The sequence below is a fragment of the Nannospalax galili genome, unplaced genomic scaffold, assembly GCF_000622305.1.
Source record: "Nannospalax galili isolate Female #2095 unplaced genomic scaffold, S.galili_v1.0 scaffold1051, whole genome shotgun sequence".
In the NCBI taxonomy this organism is placed as follows: Eukaryota; Metazoa; Chordata; class Mammalia; order Rodentia; family Spalacidae; genus Nannospalax; species Nannospalax galili.
Window position 1 is genome coordinate 960717 of NW_008331995.1, and position 14391 is coordinate 975107.

Consider the following 14391-nt stretch of genomic DNA (forward strand, 5'->3'; position numbering starts at 1 on the left):
CTGTGGAAAGCAACTGGGGGTTGCATTTTACTGGTACCCAAGTCCAAGCTTAGGCAACCTAGATGGACATTGAATGGTGGTTGCAAGAGCCATACTGCCCTCAGGCAGCAGGGCTGATAAAGAGGTATAATGGTTTGTTAAAAGACAAGTTCCATGTGGGAACAGATTTCCTATCCCTCACAGGGTGAAAGGTCTGCCTTGATGGAGTGGTATGTACCCTAGATGAGCCTCAGAAGGGCAGGCCTGCCCCGTTAGCGGTTAGTGCCCTAACAGAGCACACTGCACATGCACCCAAAAGGCTCTGGTCTTTCTCATGGATGAGACAATGTAGACGAGAAAGGTAGTGTTACAGAATAAGGTAGTCCTGGATTTGCTGACTGTTGCCCAAAGAGGGATTTGTGTATTACAAAGTGTTGTGTATATAACCTATATAATCAGAGAAATATAACAGCTGCCTTACACAAGGAGACAATGAGGTACAAATAATCCAGAAATTGACTGGAGACTCCCTAGAGCAATGGTGGAATAGCATCTCCATAGCCTAATTGGCTCACCCTAACCTTAAGGGGTATAGCCTGTTTACTGCTTATATATTGTTCCTTTACTGCTGCTGTGGACTATGGGTCCAAGGGGTGTCTCTGTAGGCCCATTCCAATAAAGCACCTGATGACTAACAGGAGTGGAATGAAGGGAATAAAGGCCATGAGGGCCAGATAAATGTTTAGACACATAACAATGGTGTGGACTTCTGGGATGACTCAGATAATGATGGCCACTACCAGTTGTCTGCAAACCATAAGTAAGCAGTAGATGTAATAGAACAAGTTTGGCAAGAAGCCATCTTTGTGTGATTCCCTATAAAATGTCCTTGGAACCAAGAGTGCATGCTTTTGCCCAGAAAAATAAATTATGTTGCATTTGCCAGTGGCTCCACAAATCTTTAATTTCCTGGATTCTTGCAATCCCCCATCGGTGGCCCCCAAACTCAGCTCCCACAATGTGTTCAAAGGTGTTTAAGTGTGTATTAGTGTGCGATTTTGTGTAAGCATGTATGGATGTGCATATGTGTGTGTTATTTGTGATTGTATGAGTTTGTGTCAGTGTGTGAGCATATTTATTTAATTGTGAAGGTGTATGGCTGTGCAAGAACATGTGAGTGTTATAGAAGCAGAGAGGGAATAGTAAAGTAGGAAGGTTAAGCAGGTGGGGAACGGGTGGGCAGGGCAGAGGACACAAAGACCTTCAGGAAAAGCCATATGGAAACCTACCACTACAGAAGCTTCTTCAAATATATAAATACACATTATAAAAAGAGATTAAAGGAGTTACCTTATAACAGGGGGACATGCCTCTACTAGACATCATAGGCTAACAAAGTAAAACCCAAATGCCAGGAATGGACTCTCTTTTGAAGCTTTTGACCAGGGGTCCCATAGACTCTCAAATTATTATTTGTCCATTGCCCTTGCTCTTGGTTAGCGACCAGAATTTCATGGTGAGACTCTATTGCTGAAGATACTACATACATGAGCTATAGAACAAATAAGGAGAAATCAAGTCGGTGTTGACTTCAGAGCCTCATCTCTACTGGCTAGCGTTCATAGTGATGAAAGGTGCTATGCATGCTACTGGAAAGTAAACACAATCATCAACCCTACCTAGCTGTGAATCCTGTGAACTGCAACAACTGTTCTGGTAAGATATGCCATTAGTGCAATAGTGACATGAATATTATGGGAGTAACCAATCACTTTCTAATTGGATTTTAGGTCCATTTCATAGGATGGAGTCCATATCTGACATTGATACTAAGCTGAAGAACTTGAGGTCATGTGGCATAGGGAAGAGCCCCAATACTAGTTTTCTACTGAATAGTTATCATATTAAACTTATTCCTAATGACTTATTCTTGTACCCCATACATGAATGTATCTTTCAACTTTCACCAGAGAAGCTTCCTTATGCAGCAGATGGTGATTAATACAGAAACACACAAATGGCCAATGTGCAGAAAAGAAAAGGCTGCACAGTGCTTATCCATGAATAGAACACTTGTATTAAAATTCTGCCTCCCAGAGCTCAGGGATCATTGTGGAAGAGGGGGAGGAAAGAGTGTAAGAGCCAGAGGTGGTGGATGGCCACAAGGAAATGTTTTCCAGAAATATCTGAAAGTTTTCCAGACAGCTAGTCAGTTATCATATGAACTCACAGTAATGTTGACAGCATGCAGAAGTCCCATGTAAGAAGCTGAAACCAGACAAAATTCCAGCACAGATGTGGGGACGTGGGTAAGAAACCCCAACTATGGGCTGGAGAGATGGCTCAGGGGTTAGGAACGCTGACTGTTCTTGCAGAAGACCTGAGTTCGATTCCCAGCACCCACACGGCAGCTAACAACTTTCTGTAACTCTAGTTCCAGGGGATCTGACAGCCTCTTCTGTCCTCTGGGGGCACCGCATGAAATAGGCTTCTTACCCACTTACCTACATGCAGGCACTACACTCATATATATAAAATAATAAATAAAATATTGAAAAAAGAAACCCCAACTATACCTAAGTAAATCATATATCAGAAATTACTTGTGCAGGTTGGAAGAGTTGAAGTTGAAGTCCCCACATGGGCCCCATCGCCTGTAGAGAACAATGTGAGGTGGCTTACTAAGGAAAGAGTGATTATTAACACAGTATTTGAGATACACTTAAGATCCTTGTGGATCTTAAAGAATCAAAGAATAAGATTCTCACAGCACTCTTTGAGATACCTGTTATTTCCCCAAGAATCTTACTTCTGTTTAAATGGAACAGACAGAAACATACTCATTTGCTTCAGAATGACTCAGTTTTGTAAAGCTTCAAGAGACATTTTTCTCCATTGTGAATATAGGTTCATAGGCAACAAGAGATGAAATGAATCATTGTAATTCAGATAGTACTTATGCTGCTTTTAAGAGCTGTCTCTTGGAGTGCAACTAAGCAAAACCTTAGGATTTGTGGAGTTGCAATGTGGGTCTCTACCTATAGTGAGCAATGCATGGTGGCTTAAGGAAAGAGTGCTTTAACACAGGTACTAAGTGAAATACATGAGATGTAGCTGAGAATCTTCCTGTTATCTAAGGAACAAAAAAAAGGAAACATTCATTTGCTTCAATGGCTCAGTTTTTGAAAGGATGAAATAGGCTTCTTACCCATTGTGAATATGGGTTGATAGGCAAAAGGAACTCGTATATCAGCAAGTAGTTCTTCAGGTTGAAAGAGTTGTCTGTCTTTAACATCCCTGTAAGAATGCAATCAGGAACATTCTTCTTAGGCTTCTGAAAGTCTTGCTTCTTAAAGTCCCAATATAGGGACTTTATCTTCAGTGATCAAGTGGTGAATTGCTAAGGAAAGAGTGCTTAGAGCACAGCCACTGTTTGAGATTCAATTAAAACACTTGAGGACCCTACTTCTCTCTTTTTTCAAAAATTTCTTACATTTGTACTGTATTTACATCATTGCCACCCCTTTCCCTCTCCAACTTTCCCTGTCTCCCTCCTCCTCTCTCTCAATCTCATGACCTCTTCTTTAAGGCTTTAAACATGCATATATGTGTATATAAATCTGCTAAGTTCATTCAGTGATGTTTGTATGTGTATGTGTTATGTGTTTAGGGATGAGCACTTGGGATTAGATAAGCTATCAGAGAACTTGTCCCTGGAGAAAACTGGTTGGTTCTCTCTCTCTCTCTCTCTCTCTCTCTCTCTCTCTCTCTCTTTGGTTGCCTATAACTCTGGATCTAGACATGGGACCTTGTGAAATGTCCCCTGTCCACACGGGTCAGCCAACTGGTGTTGTCATTGTGCCTTGTTTAGGCAGCCATTTTGTTGAGCTCTTATGGGTGCAGCTTCCCTGTTGTGTCTAAAAGACACTGTCCAGCAGCAAGTGTCCTGTCCTCTTGATTTACAACTATTCTTTTTTTTTCCTAAGGCTTCGCTGGTATTCTTTTAGCAACAACATGAAATGAATGCTTATAACTAAGAAAGTGCTTCTGCTAGTTGGAACAGCTGGCTCCCTTTAATCTCTCTCTTGCTGTGCAACTAAGAAAATTCTTAGCCTACTGGCAGCCTGGCTTTGTGAAAGTTCAACATGTGCCTCTTTAAATAAAATGTAGGAAACAGTAAGTGGGTGAGCAAGTAAGAGTAAGTGTGTGCAAGGGTGTATGAATGTGATTGTGTATGTAAGTGTATGAATATGGGCATTTGTGACTCTGCAAATGTGTGTCAGTATGTGAGTGCATATCAATGAGCAGGTGTAAGTGTGAAAGAGTATTTGAATGGGCATGAGTGTATAACTGTGTGTGAAATGATCTGAGATTTCATGTGTGTGCAAGAAGGCATAGTGTGTGATTATCATTGTCCAAGAATGTGTGAGTGTTCCTGTCAGTGTATGTGGGTGTGGGATGTCAATGTACAAGAGTGTATAAAAATGTGAGTGTGTGTTTGTGTGTGAGTATACTAATGTCAGTGTGTGCAAGTATAAAAATAAGTAAAGTAGTGTGAGTGTGTGTCTTTGGATGAGCTGGTACAGATTGTGAGTATACGAGTGTGCAAAATGTGTGGATGTGTGTGCAAGAGTGTGTGACAGAATAAAGGGTGCAAAAGGATGTGTGTGGTTTTGTGAGGGTTGTAAATATGAGAGGGAGTGTGAGAGTACATGTGAATGTTTCAGTGCATGTGTATTAGTGTTCAAGAGTGTGCAATAGACTATGTATGGGTGTATGAGTATCTGAGTGTGTGTGAAATTGTATAAGTGTGATTTTGAATGAGTGTTTGAATGTGTGACTGTGTGCATTTATCTGTGAGCCTGTCAGTTTGTGAATGTGCATGAATATGTGAGAATTAGTGTGAGCATGTGCAAGGCTGTGGTCATGTGTGATTGCATGTGACTGTTGCTGCTCTGTGATTAAGAGACTGAGTGCAAAGGTGTATAATAGTGTATGTGTATAAATGTGGGAGTGTGCAAGAGTGCATAAATTTCCACAAGCGTGTGTAAGAATGGGTACACATGCATCTGCATGTGTGAGCTTGAAATTGTGTGCAAGAATATGGAGGTATGTGAGTTGAAAGACTACAAATTGTGTGCTATTGGGTGAATGCATGAATGTGTGAGTGTGCAGGAGTGTGTTGAATGTGTGATTAAACATGTGTGGCTGTGTCACTATTAGTTTGTGTGTAGAAGCATGTATAAGTGTTTGTGAACAAGGATGTATGACTGTTACAAGAGAATATGTGTGTGTTGGCATGTGAGTGTGAGTAAGTGTGAGCATGTAGTATGTACGCATATGCAAGAGTAGAGGGAGTGTGACCTGGTGATTTTATGAGTGTGTGAAAATGTGGGTGTGTATGTGCCAGAATGTGAAATGGTATACAAGAATGTCTTAAAGTGAGATTCTGAGTGTGAGCATGTGATTATGTGAGTGCTTGTGACTATGTGTGTGTGCTCCTGTGTGTCTGTACACATGAGTGAATCAGTTTGAGAGTGTATATGTGTGAGCATATGTGACTGTATAATTCTGTATTGTGTGCAAAGATGTAAATATATGATTGTGGTGAGTGTGAAGTGAGAGTGCATATAAGTATGCTGTTTATGATTGTGCCAGAATGTGTGAGTGTGAAAAGGCACATGAACATGGGGTAGTGTGTAAAAGAATATGATGTGTATGAATGGCATTGTATGAATGTGTATGGATAGGTCAAGCCCACTGTGGCCAGCACCATAACTCAGGGAAGGTAGTCCTGGGCTGTACAAAAAAAAAAATCTAGCTAAGCATGACCCAGAGAGCCAGCCAGGGAGAGCCAGCAGGCACCATTGTTCCATGGTTTCTGCTTAGGTTCCTGCCTTGACTTCCTGCCCTGACTTGCCTCAATGATGGACTGTAGCCTGTAAGAGAAAAGATACCGTTTCCTACAATGGTAGCTTTTGGTCAGAGTGTTCTAATCACAGCAACAGAAACAAACTAGAACAGTAAACATGTAAGTGTGCAAATGTGTGAGTGTGCAAAAGTGTGTACATAACTGTGTGAGAGTATGTGCATGAACATGTGTGACCATGTGAGTATATGAGTGTGCATGAGTCAGTGTGACTGAGTGAATATATGTAATAATGTGTTCAAGTGTTCTAGAATGTGATTATGAATGTTTGCGTGAGCATAATGTGTGTGAGCATGTATGGCTGTGTATGTATGTGTGTGATAGCTAGTTTTTACCATCAGTTTGACACAACCTAGAGTCAACTGGGAAGAGGAAATTTCAATTGAAGAATTTCCTCAATCAGATTGGTCTGTGGCCATTGTTGTGAGAGATTGTCTTGATTGATGGTTGACATGGGAGGGCCCAGCCCACTGTGAGCAGCATCATCCCTAGGCAGATAGGTCTGAGTTGTATATGAAAGATAGCTAGGCATGAGCCAGAGAGTGGGTGAGCTGGTAAGCAGCCACCCTCCATGGTTCCTGATCCCAGGTTCCTGCCTTGAGTTCCTTCCATGACGTCTCTCAGTGATACATTCTGATAAGAAGTGTAAGCCAAATAAACCCTTTCTCCTCAAAGTTGCTTTTGGTCATGGTGTTTGTCACAGCAACAGAAAGCAAACTAGGACAGTAAGTGTGTGTAGTGATTGTGAGGCTGAGTGTATGATTATGTGTGTATTTCTATGAGTGTGTAAATGTGTTTCTGTGAGTGTGCATGCAAGAATATATGTCTTCAAAAATGTGTGAGCATGGAATGGTGTGTAAAGGAATGTGATACATGTGTGTCAGTGTGTATGAATTGTGTGTGTAAGTGTGTAAGAGCATGAAAGAGTGATTAAGAGTGGGTGAGGGAGCTAGGTGTGGTGGCGCACACCTTTAATCTCAGCATGCAGGAGGAAGAGGCAGGTGAATTTCTGTGAGATCAAGGCCAGCCTGGTCTACATGGTGAGTTCCAGGCCAGCCAGAGCTATATAGTGAGACCCGGTCTCAAAAAAATGTGTGGGTGAGGGTTAAGAGTGTATATATATATATATATGCAAAGGTGTTCATGTGTACAAGAGTGTGTGATTTGGGGTAAGCATGTGTTACTGTGTGCAACTGTGATTATGTCAGTTTGTGAGTGTACACTAGGGTAAATACATGAATGTTCAAGAGTGTGCAATATTGGATTGTGTGTGAATGTGTGAATATGTATTTTATGTGTGTTATTGTGTGAGTGTGCAAATGTCTGCAAGAGTTTGAGAAAGCGTGAGTTTTTAAGTGTGTGAGTGTGTGATTGTGTCAGTGTGTGTTTGAATTACTGAACAGGTATGTGAGGATGTGTGAGTATACAGGAATACACAAGAGCTTATGAGTGTAAACAAGAATGTGAATGTGTATGTGTGTGACTAAATGTAAAGGTGAGTCAGAGTGTGTAAGTTACTGTGTGTGGGTGTATGAATGTGATGTGCCAGAGTGTGAGTGATCATGTGTGAGTGCGTAAATGTGTCAAACTGTATGCATGTGCATGTGAATGTGTCCAGCTGTGTGCATGTGAATGTATGTGTGAGTGCATAAGCATCCAAAAGTATGTTGGTGTGTGTGAGTTTATGGTTTGTATGTGTGTTTCTGTGAGTGTATGCAAAGGTGTTCATGTGTACAAGAGTGTGTGATTTGGGGTAAGCATGTGTTACTGTGTGCAACTGTGATTATGTCAGTTTGTGAGTGTACACTAGGGTAAATACATGAATGTTCAAGAGTGTGCAATATTGGATTGTGTGTGAATGTGTGAATATGTATTTTATGTGTGTTATTGTGTGAGTGTGCAAATGTCTGCAAGAGTTTGAGAAAGCGTGAGTTTTTAAGTGTGTGAGTGTGTGATTGTGTCAGTGTGTGTTTGAATTACTGAACAGGTATGTGAGGATGTGTGAGTATACAGGAATACACAAGAGCTTATGAGTGTAAACAAGAATGTGAATGTGTATGTGTGTGACTAAATGTAAAGGTGAGTCAGAGTGTGTAAGTTACTGTGTGTGGGTGTATGAATGTGATGTGCCAGAGTGTGAGTGATCATGTGTGAGTGCGTAAATGTGTCAAACTGTATGCATGTGCATGTGAATGTGTCCAGCTGTGTGCATGTGAATGTATGTGTGAGTGCATAAGCATCCAAAAGTATGTTGGTGTGTGTGAGTTTATGGTTTGTATGTGTGTTTCTGTGAGTGTACAAGTGTGAATTAGTGTGTGTGGTGTATGTAATATGTGCAACTGCAAAGGTATGTGGGCATGTTAAGGTGTATGAGTAAATGTGCATGAATGTGTGCATTCATGTGTGGGTGTGTAAGTCAGATTCACTGCTGGGAGGTGCAAGTGGCATCCAATTCCCTCTTCCCAAGGTCCTTGCGACAGCCTGAGGAAAAATAATTCTCCAATTTGAAGAATTTTTAACAAGTTTATTGAACTTGTTAACTGAGTTTGGGGTGCAGGTTTATTTACAGACAAGCGGGTGCCCCCCGACCCCCTTTCAGAGCTGATGCCGAAAGTCCACACCCAGACATAAATCCTGTGGTTCCGGACAGCCTTACAAAATGGCGAGAGGCCAGCCTCGTGGTTTTCCCAGCTTTTATACCCTTAGCCCTTCTCCGGCAGGCGGCTACAGTCAACCGATTGGCTGGAAGAGAGAAGGGGAGTGGATTCTTTGTAGAGCGTGGGAAGGAGGCGGGTCCATGGCTTGTCATCACAGGATCAGAGGAACATCTTCTGGGTCAGAGGGTGTAAGTGTGCAAGAGCATGTAAGACAGTTTAATAGTGGGTTAATGTGTAAGGGTGTATAAGTGTGTTAAGAGTGTTTAAGAGTGTGTGATCTTGTGAGTAGATATGTTACAAGAGTGTATAAGTTTGTGAGTGTGTGCAAGTTTAAATGTGCAAGAGTATGTAAGAGCATGCAAGAATGTGTGTGAGCATGTGTGACTCTGAGTGCATGTTTTTGAGCAAATGTGAGTTATAAAAGTGCAAGAGCATGTAGCAGTGTGTATTTGAATGCTAGTGTGTAATGTGCAAAAGCATGTAACAGTGTTTGAGTGTGCTAAATTTATGAATATTTATGAATGTGTGCAAGAGGGCATGAGTATGTAAGTGATTGCGTGACTGTGAATGTATTTCCAATCATGTGAATGCAGGGACATGAGAGCACATGTGTGAATATGTATAAACTGTGGGTTTGTGTATGAGAGCATGTACAACACTGATTTGTGAGTGTGTGTTGTTTTGTGAGTGTGGGTGTTTCAGTATGCAATAGTGTAAAAGTGTGTCAGTGTGTGTTGTGTGCAAGCCTGTAAATGTGTTCCAGAGTGTGCTAGAGCAGGTCAATGAACATGAGAATGTATGACTGTGTAATTGTGTGCAAAAGTGTGTTAATGTGGGCATGTGTGGGTGTGTATGTATAAACGAGCACACAAGGATGTGCAAGAATGGTGATTTGAATAAGAATGTCCCCCACGGGCTCAAGTATTTGAATACTTGGTCAGTTGGTGGTTTGGGGAGGGCCATGGATCCTTTAGGAGGTGTGGTCTTGTTGGAGAAGTACATCACTGGGGGGTGGGCTTTGAGAGTTCATAATTTTGCCCCATTTCCAGTTTTGCTCTCTGATTCCTGTACATGTTTGAAGATGTAAGGGCTCAGCTTTCTGCTCCCAGCACCTCTGCTGCCATGCCTCCTTGCCATGATGGACTTTTATCCCTCTAGAATAAAAGCCCAAATAAACTCTTCCTTCTATAAGTTACCTTGATCATGGTGTTTTGTCACAGCAAAAAAGTCAGAAAAGTGTATGTGTAAATGCATATATATGAACATGTATGAATGTGCCCATTTATGAGCATGTAAGAATGTGAGTGTGTGAAGGCATGTGAGCATGCACAAGTGTCTGAGTGTATAAGTGAATATGTGTGAACCTGTGAAGGTTAACATTAAGAATAGGATTAGGGATAGGGTTCAGGTTGGACTACTGTTAAGATTACGGTTAGGGTCAGGGTAAGTGCTGGCATTTGGGTTAGTGCTACAATTAGACCTAGGGGTAGATTTAGGGTTAGGGCTAGGCTTGTGGTAGTGTTAAGGTTAGTTCTTAGTTTTAGGATGATGTTAGGGTTAGGGCTGGGGTTAGAGTTAGACTTAATGTTAGAGATAGGAATAGAGTTAGGTTTAGATTTAGGATTTTGGTTAGGGTTAGAGTTAGGGATACTGCTAGGTTTACTTGTAGGGTTAAGGTTATGATTAGGGCTGGGCTAGGGTTAGGGTTTGAGTAGGCCACTATTAAGGATAGGTCTATGGTCAGGGTTCACTGGTGAATTTTACTAAATCCTCAAAGAAGGACTAATGCCAATGTTTCTCAAATTATTCTGTAAAATAGACAAGGAAGGAACATTGTCAATTGTTTTTCAAAAAGCAACTATTAATCCTGAAACCAAAAGCAGATAAAGATGGGGAAAGGAAATTATTCTCTGATGAACTTAGACACAAAAATTCACTATAAAATATTTTAAATCCAAAAATCAAGAAAACATCAAAAAGACCATTCACTGTGATCAAGTTGGGCTTCTTCTAGAGACGTAAGACTGGCTCAATATACTTTAATTAATAAATCTTATAAATTATATAAATGGAATTAAAGATAAAAGTCACCTGATCATCTTGATAGATGCATGAGGCTTTTAACAAAATCCAAAATCCTTTATGTTAAAAGTCCTAAAGAAACTCAGAATAGAAGGAAATATATCAGCATAATAGAGGCTATTTATGACAAACCTATAGCCAACATTAGATTAAATGATAAAAAACTTAAAGCATTCTCACTTTTAAAATTAGGAACAAATCAAGTGTGTTCATTTTCTCCACTCTCACTCACTCCAGTGCTGAAAGTCTTAGGTACAGTAATAAGACAAGAGAAGCAGCTTAAGGGATGCAAATAGGAAAGAAGTCAAATTATCCTTGTTTTCAAGTGATATGATTCTATACATAAAAGACTCTAAGAAGTCCACCAAAAAATCCTACAATGGATAAACACTTGAAGGAAATTGATAGGAAACAAAATTAGCATACAAACATCAGTAGCCAGCAACAAAGATGCTGACAATCAATTCAGGGGAACAATCCCAGTCATATTCGCTTAAAAAAAAACAACTTTGGAGTAAACTTAACCAAGGAAGTGAAAGACCTCTATAATGAACATTTTTAACATTGAAGAAAGAAACTGAGGAAGACACTAGAAAATGGGAATACCTTCCACGCCCATGGATTGGAAGAAGTATTGTGAAAATGGCTATTGTATCAGAAGTAATGTACAAATTGAAATTCCAATAAAAATTCCAGTGACATCCTTCACAGAAATGGAAAAAAATCTTAAAATTCACATGTAAGTGCAAGAGACTCCAGATGTCCAAAGAAATCCTGAGCAAAAACAGCATTGCTGGCATTACCATCACACCTGATTTCAAGTTACATTACAGAGCTATTGTGATAAGAACAGCATAGTACAGGCACAAAATCAAACATATAGATCAGCAGAACAGAACTAAGGACCCAGATAGAAGCTCACACTCCTACAGCCCCCTAATTTTTGACAAAGATGCCAAAAATGCACTTTGGAGAAAAGACAGCCTTTTAAATAAAAGGTGATAGAAAAACTGGATATCTATAGGTAGAAGACGTACAAAAATATAAATCCAAATGGATCAAAGACCTCAACATAAGACCTGAAACTCTGAAACTGCTAGAGGAAAAATTAGGGAGTATACTCCAAAATATAGGCACGTGTAGGGATTTTCTGAATAGAACTCTAATTGCTTGGGAAATAAGGCCAATTAGCAACAAATGAGAGCTCATTAAATTAAAAGAATTTAGTACAAAAAGGAAACTTTCAATCAAGTAAAGAGACAGGAGCAGAGGATTAGTGTTTTGAATATACAAAGAACTCAAGAAGCTAAACACAAAGAAAACAATCAATCCAATAAAAATGGAGAGTGGGGCTGACTAGAGAGTTCTCAAAAGAAGAAAAACAGATGACTAATAAATAGTTTTTTAAAGTGTTCAATATCATTAGCCATCAAGGAAATGCAAATTTAAATGACTTTGAGATTCTATCTTATCCCAGTCAGAATGGTTATCATCAAGAAAACAAATGATCCTTTCCAACTTGGGCTGGGTGGAATGGCTCTGTTAAAGAAGGCTGGTGAGAAGAAGAAGGGCTGTTCTGCCATCAACAAGGTGGTGACCCAGGAATATACCATCAACATTCACAAGTGCATCCATGGAGTGGGCTTCAAGAAACATGCCCCTCGGGCACTCAAAGAAATCCAGAAATTCGCTGTGAAGGAGATGGGTACCATACTGTATCTGTATTCATTTGTTCAGAAAATGTAATGAAGATGAAGATTTGCCAAACAAGCTGCATACCTTGGTAACCTATGTCCCTGTTCCCACATTCAAAAATCTATACACAGTCAATGTAGATGAGAACTAACTGCTGAGAGTTAAATAAAGCTATAAAACTGAAAAAAAAGACAACAAATACTAGCAAGGATGTGAGGAGAGTGGAATTCTTATTCATGGTTGGGGGAACACTTTTTCACTGTTGGAAGGAGGGTAGTTGGTCCAGGCACTATGAAAAGCAGTTTGGAGGTTTCTAAAACATCTTAAATTAGAACTACCATATGATCCAGCTATACCACTCCTAGGCATATACTGGAAGAACTTTATATCCTACCATAAAAACACTTGAATAATCATGTTCATTGCTGCTATATGCACAATAGACAAGAAATGGAGTTAAACTCAACATCAATGCCATCAGTTGATGAACAGATAATGAAAATGTGGCACATATAAGCAATAGAATTTTATTGAGCTGTAAAGAAATGAAATTATGAAATTTTCAGGAAAATGAATGGAACTAGAAAATACACTAAGTGAGGTAATCCAGGCCCAGCAAGACAAACGCTGCATGTTCTTGTGTACATCTGGTTCCTAGTTTGGAATTTTTAGGTTTGTGTGCTTAATTTATAGTGTCTATAGAGGTTGGAAAACCAGAAAAGGTCCGTAGGAGAGGGGATGTAATAGAAAAAATATGATATATAAGTAGGAAGAGAGAATGTGGGGGGTGGGTTGAAGGTTTAAACGAGGATAGGAATTGGGGGAGATAGGGAAGAGGAGGTAGGGATGGATTAACCAAAGCTAAGTCTGTATGAAAACCCATTATAGAAGCCAACTACTTTGTAAGCTGATTACACACACACACACACACACACACACACACACACACACACACACACACATTAGCCAGGTGTAGTGGCACGTGCCTTTAGTCCCAGCACTCAGGAGGCAGAGGCAGGCAGGCAGATCTCTGTGAATTCAAGGCCAGCTTGGTCTATATTATTTAGTGAGTTCCAGGCCAGCTGGGGCTACTGGGAGACCCTGTCTCAAAAAGAATTTTTTTTTAATGAGTTTGAACAAAGGTATGCTGCATGTGTGGATGATGCTTCCCTCAGAAGGTATAGGTTATTAAATGAAAATCTCAGCACCAGGTGTGGTCTACCTCCTTATGAATTATTAGTCAAAATGGCCCCAGAGATTCCCCATAACAACATAAGCTTTTGACATTTTCCTTTGTTGCCCACTATAACTAAATGCCCATAACTTGATGGTAAGACCCTATTGCTGAAGACACAGCACATTTTTGTTTTAGGCTATAGAGAAATCAAGCTGGAACTGACCCAAAAACTTTCTTGCTGGTTAGCTTCCATAGTGCTAGAAGGTGTGATGCAGGACACTATGAAAGAAAAGATATCATCTGTCTTTCCCAGCACTGGACCCTAAATGCCACAACACTGACCTGCAGTCAAGGTGCCCACTGGTGCAATAGTGGCATGAATGTTATGGGGGTAACCAAGTGCTTTCAGATTGGATTTGAGGCCTGTTCCACAGGAGAGAATTCATGCCTTGTACTTTAGCCCTGATCAAAAGCCCATGGCTTTGGAGGCCATAAGCCCTAGGTGGGAAACTATTGCTGTTGTGCTAAATGGACATGCTTTCAAACTGCCTTCTCAATATGTGTTTATATCCACAGGTTTGTGCTTTTCTCAGCCTTGGTCAGAGAAGCCTCACTCTGCAGTGGGCAGTAATACAGAAACTCATAACTCATCAAAGTGGGGAGAATAAGTGACTGTTGATTGCTCAGCCCTAAAATGGAACATCTGTATCATCCCGCCCCACCACTAAGGCTCAGGGAACATGGAAGACAAGGTAGAAAGAATGTAAGAGTTGGAATATGGGGAGGAGTACTGGAAAATGCTGTGTTCTGGACGTGACAATGCCACTGCACTCATGAGCTCACTGCAGCTGTGATTACCTGTACAAGGTCAA

General features: G+C 40.5%; 1 pseudogene; it reads left to right on the forward strand.

The window, feature by feature from the left end:
* Positions 1–12162: 12162 nt before the first annotated feature.
* On the forward strand, positions 12163–12493 carry LOC115069271 (annotated as a pseudogene).
* Positions 12494–14391: the final 1898 nt, after the last annotated feature.